The 6276-nt window shown below is 45.4% G+C and overlaps 1 non-coding gene across 1 annotated transcript; it reads left to right on the forward strand.

Annotated features, from left to right (window-relative positions):
- Window positions 1–934: 934 nt before the first annotated feature.
- On the forward strand, window positions 935–1042 carry LOC130108622 (U6 spliceosomal RNA). Its single transcript, XR_008809932.1, has one exon. It is a non-coding gene; the product is annotated as a U6 spliceosomal RNA (small nuclear RNA).
- The last annotated feature ends 5234 nt before the right edge of the window (window positions 1043–6276 follow it).

Here is a 6276-nt window from a genome sequence, read left to right on the forward strand (position 1 = left end):
ATTTCAGATTGCTGCTTTGCTGTTCCTGTTTAACTGGGTTTGGTGCACTGACCTTTGACCTGTGCAGACTTGGATTGGCAGGTTCACTGAAAATACTCGGATGAACCCACAGCTGCGTTCACGTGGTGGCTACCCAGGAGACTGCTGGTGGAGGACAACAGCCTGAATCACGAGTACCTGCCCGGGTTTCGCTCTGCATCCTCCAAAGTCGCCTTGGGAGATGACAGCCCGGCCATCAGAGACGACCGAGTGGGAGGAGTTCAGGCCTTGGGAGGAACTGGTGCACTGTGGATTGGGGCGGAGTTCCTGTGTCGCTGGTACAACAGAGTTGGAACAACACGGCCACACCTGTCTAAGTCTCAGCTCCCACCTGGGGGAACCAGAACAGTATGTTTAATGATGCTGGCTTCAAAGACACCCAGCTCGAAGGACCTCATGTTGCTTTTCGGTCTGTTAGTTAAACAGGTCCGACGTTCTCCTGGAGAACGAGGGAAGTTCTGCCCCACAACGGGAGGCGGTGCCAATGGTGATCTACATGGCCATTTGGAACCTTTCTAACAGTGTACCCAGTATAACCACAGCCTACCGGTATACCCAGTATAACCACAGCCTACCAGTACACCCACAGTGTACCCAGTATAACCACAGCCTACCAGTACACCCAATATAACCACAGCCTACCAGTACAGCCAGTGTACCCAGTACAACCACAGTGTACCCAGTATAACCACAGCCTACCTGTACACCCACAGTGTACCCAGTATAACCACAGCCTACCAGTACACCCACAGTGTACCCAGTATAACCACAGCCTACCAGTACACCCACAGTGTACCCAGTATAACCACAGCCTACCAGTACAGCCAGTGTACCCAGTATAACCACAGTTTACCCAGCACAACCAGTCTACCAGTACAACCAGTCTACCAAGTATGTATTGCTTCGGCAATACATATACTAAAACTGGAACGATACAGAGAGGGATTAGCATGGGCCCTGCGCAAGGATGACACGCAAATTTGGGAAGCTTTTCCCCAGTTTTGCCGGCAGCCATACCAACACATACCCTGGCTCTGCGACATGACCGAAGCTAAGCAGGTACGGGCTTGGCTAGTGCTTGGATGGGTGACCTCCCGACAAAATGAGTTGCTGCCAGAAGGGGTGTTGGTGGGCCAGTAGGAGGTAGTTTTCCCTCTGGTCCTAATAGTGACAAATATCAAATCCCAACGCCCCAGTGCAGCAACGGGGACACCGTGCTGTAGGAGGCGCCGTCCTTCGGATGGCACGTAAACCGAAGTCCTGGCTCACTGTGGTCATTAAAGATCCCATGGCGCTGATCACAGAGAGTAGGGGGTCCCCCGGTGTCCTGGCAACATTCCCAACCTGGCTCTCTCCATCTGGCCACCTAATCACCCCCCCCATGTAATTGGCTCAATGGTTCCTCCCTCTCCACCTCAAGCTGATGTGTGGTGAGCGTTCTGGTGCAAAATGGCGCCTCCTCTGGTCGGTCGGGGGAGGGGGGGTAGCGTGATCCTCCCGCGCACTACGTCCCCCTGGTGAAACTCCTCACTGTCAGGTAAAAAGAAGCGGCTGGTGACTCCACATGTATCGGAGGAGACATATATGGTAGTCAGAGTGGGGTAATTGGACGGGTACAATTGGGGAGAAAAAACACGGGGGGGGGGGGGCTATTACTAATAACACTACTGCTAAAACTATTACTACAACTAAAAGGATTGACTGATACAATTGAAATGGTTACTACTAATACTGCTAACACAAACTTTTAACACTAAAACTAAAACTATTACCAATACAGTTGAAATTATTACTAACACTGTCTGTTACTAATACTCACTCCCAACACCAAAACTCTTACTAACATAAACTATTACTAATGCAATTCTTACTAACACTAAAACTAATACAATTGAAAATATTACTAACACTACTGCTAATACTACATAAATCTAACACTACTACTTACAATTACTTACACTACTACTAACTAACTACTCCTAACTAAGTAAAGACTCCTCCTTTCTTGGCAAAGAAAGAAAGAAAAGTTCTTGGTCCTCTTGGGCATCCTCGCTGCCTCTTTCGCCTTTTTGGCCACCTTCTTCTCTTCTTTCTCCTTCTCAGACAAGAGTTTCTTCTTCTGCTTCTCCCTCTTGGCCAACAGTTTCTGCTCCTTCTTGTCTTTCTTGGCTAACTCCTTGTCCTCCCGACTCTTGCTAGCCTTTGTTGTTGAGGCCAGCGAGTCGGCACCTGGGAACTGCGGCTCCTCCTTCAGGCTAAGCACAGCAGTCCATCTCAGCTCTGCCTCCTCCCTGCTCTGTTTGAGCAGCCGAACTTCTCCTTGAGCCTGAAGCAGGAGGAGCTTAGCCTCCTTGTTTTCTTCAAGGAGACAAGGTTTCTCTCTCTGCCACTGGTCGAGATTGCTCCTTAACTCCTGCTCAGCCTGGCCGAGGGCAGCCGTGATCCTTTGCTCGCTTTCCTCCTTTTATTGAGAAAGCTCGAAGGTGAAGTGCTTGTTCAGTGCCATCTGGACTTCCACTTTCTCATCAGCAAGAGTTCTTTCAACCTCTTTGTCTTTAAGTCTTTAAGGAGCGCTTCTGTTTGGAGGAAGGTTATCTGTTGCAGAAGTGAGTCTTTGTCCCACAGGATAATGTCTTTTTCCTTCTCACAGGTGTTAAGGCTGGCCTCCTTATCATAGAGAGCTCCCTTCAACTTATTAGCATCGAGGAGAGACTCTTTTTCGAGTATCTTGTTCTCGAGCTCCAGTTTCTCATTATCAGGGAGGAGAGACTCCCTTTCCTCCTGCCACATGTTGTGGCTGACCTCCTTCTCTTCGAGAGTCCTCTGCAAGTACAAGTTTCTGTCTTGGAGCTCCTCCAGGAGCATAGACAAGTTCTCCACCCGGCCTTTCAGTAGAGTGACTTCTTCTGGCTTCCTTTCATTGTTGCTCCTCCTCTTGTCTGCCTCCACAACTGCTGAGGATCTCGCCCTCCTTTTGTCTTCTTGCTCTCCTCTATAAACACACTGTAAAATATGTTAAAAAGTTGAGGTTACTTGACACTTTTCTGGAAACTGATTTCCCCCAGTTGAAGGAATCTAGATTTCTTGAGTGTGCATTGCTTCAGAATACAAACGTGTCAACTTAAAAGAGTTGCTTTTTGAGTACTTGTAAGATTCCAAAGTGTTAACATGACAGATAGTTCATATATAATTAGCTCATTACTTTGAATGGCAGTTTCTGACAAGATCACATAAATCCAAACACCTATGGAAGACATCAGGCAATTCTATTTAACACCCTATAACTATAATAGAAAAGCTGCAGCCGCTTTTACTTACCTCCATTGTTTTAATTTCTTCGGACATCTTTAAGACTGGGGATTATTTTTGACGTTTACATTCTTTATGTTCCACAATTTGTTCCAATCATAACAACTGAACTGTCATTTCTTACATGGAGTCCGTTTCTTGACAGCTCATATAAAATGATCATACTAAATAGTGCGTCTGTCACTCAGAATAAGACTGTTCGCTTCCCAGACAGCATCCGGATGTGGGCCACTTCAGGCAATGATGCGGCACCGATGGCCTTCTTCTGGCCCTGACAAAATGGGTGTGAGTCTGAAGCGGCCCACATGTATAATAGCAAATATTGCCCAAATATGACAAATCAAACGTGGGCCTTTTTTGGCAAAGACATGTAGTCTGGATGTGACCCTGAAGTGGCTCATGTGGTAAATGATGAATATGGCCCAAATATCACAAAAAAATAAGGGCCACCTTTGGCAAATATGTGGCACATGCAACATTGCTATGGCTTTGGTTCTGGCCCAGATCTGGCAAACAGGGTTGGACTGCCCAAGTGCCATGATTCCACGTGGTATGTGGGCCAGATAAAAGAGTCGTGTGGGACGAGTCGGGCCACAGCAATTTTGCTATCCGGGTTAGTTCAGGTTGTTTTTTAGTCTTCCTCTTCCCCCATCCACTTTTCTGTCTTGTTCTGCTCTTCTGTGTCCCGTCCATCGTGTCGATATGCCGGTCTGTGGCCGCCGCTCAACTTTTATCAAGGGAACTTATGGTCGGCGGCTTTTGACACGTTTTAACCTGAGCAACTGGGAAGGGAGCTTTGGAAATCCATTTGATATCAGACCGACCAGTACAACCAGTCTACCAGTACACCCACAGTCTACCCAGTACAACCAGTCTATCAGTACAACCAGTCTACCCAGTATAACTATAGTTTACCCAGTACAACCAGTCTACCAGTATAACCACAGTCTACCAGTAAAGCCAGTCTACCCAGTTGAAGCAGTCTACCTGTACAACCAGTCTACCCAGTATAACCAGAGTCTAACAGTACAATCAGTCTACCCAGTATAACCACAGTCTACAAGTATAACCAGTCTATCCAGTACAAGCACAGTCTACCCAATACAACCGGTCTACCCAGTATAACCACAGTCTACCCAGTATTACCACAGTCTACCAGTACAGCTATTCTACCCAGTATAACCACAGTCTACCAGTACAACTAGTCTACCGGTACTACTAGCTACCAGTATGTTTTGCTCAGGGGGACACCAGTGCTTCACTGCGAAGTCCATTTATTCTCTAAAGGTGGTGGCAGATTGAATTTGAACAAAATGTTCGTTCTTTCAAATCAAATCCACTTTAAACCACCTGTCTCATAACATCTCATCTGACATCTGTCTCATAACATCTCATCTGACATCTGTCTCATAACATCTCATCTTACATGTGTCATAACATCTCATCTGACATGTGTCTCACAACATCTCATCTGACATCTGTCTCATATCAACTCATCTGACATCTCTCATAACATCTCATCTGACATCTGTCTCAACATCTCATCTGACATGTCTCATAACATCTCATCTGACATCTGTATCATATCATCTCATCTGACATCTGTCTCATCTCATCTGACATCTGTCTCATAACATCTCATCTGACATATTTCTCATAACATCTCATCTGACATCTGTCTCATAACATGTCATCTGACATCTGTCTCATATCATCTCATCTGACATCTGTCTCATATCTCGTCTGACATCTGTCTCATAACATCTCATCTGACATCTGTCTCGTCTCATCTCACCTGACATCTGTCTCATAACATCTTATCTGACATCTGTCTCATAACATGTCATCTGACATCTGTCTCATATCATCTCATCTGACATCTGTCCCATAACTCGTCTGACATCTGTCTCATAACATCTCATCTGACATCTGTCTCATCTCATCTCATCTGACATCTGTCTCATATCATCTCATCTGACATCTTTCTCATAACATCTCATCTGACATCTGTCTCATATCTCATCTGACATATTTCTCATCTCATCTGACATCTGTCTCATCTCATCTGACATCTGTCTCATATCATATCTCGTCTGACATCTGTCTCATAACATCTCATCTGACATCCGTCTCATAACATCTCGTCTGACATCCGTCTCATATCATCTCATCTGACATCTGTCTCATATCTCATCTGACATATTTCTCATAACATCTCATCTGACATCTGTCTCATAACATCTCATCTTACATGTGTCATAACATCTCATCTGACATCTGTCTCGTAACATCTCATCTGACATCTGTCTCATAACATCTCATCTGACATCTGTCTCGTCTCATCTCATCTGACATCTGTCTCATGTCATCTCATCTGACATCTGTCTCATAACATCTCATCTGACATCTGTCTCATAACATCTCATCTGACATCTGTCTCATCTCATCTGACATCTGTCTCATATCATCTCATCTGACATCTTTCTCATAACATCTCATCTGACATCCGTCTCAACATCTCATCCGACATCTTTCTCATAACATCTCATCTGACATCTGTCTCGTCTCATCTCATCTGACATCTGTCTCATAACATCTCATCTTACATGTGTCATAACATCTCATCTGACATCTGTCTCGTAACATCTCATCTGACATCTGTCTCATAACATCTCATGTGACATCTGTCTCATCTCATCTCATCTGACATCTGCAGGGCGGAACATGTTTTTATGTGGTTCATAAACTCTTCATATTGAGAGATGGAATGTAAACGCCCCTCGTGTTTTCCTTCAAGTCTGTGGCCATTAACGAAGCTCTGCCTGCTTCGGGGTTAATGAGAATCTGTCACGTGATTCTTCCCAACCCTCGGCTAGATAATGGGAGACAACGTCTCTACCGCGTTCTAGTCAGCAGGTCAGACGTGAT

The sequence above is a fragment of the Lampris incognitus genome, chromosome 2 (assembly GCF_029633865.1).
Source record: "Lampris incognitus isolate fLamInc1 chromosome 2, fLamInc1.hap2, whole genome shotgun sequence".
Classification (NCBI taxonomy): domain Eukaryota; kingdom Metazoa; phylum Chordata; class Actinopteri; order Lampriformes; family Lampridae; genus Lampris; species Lampris incognitus.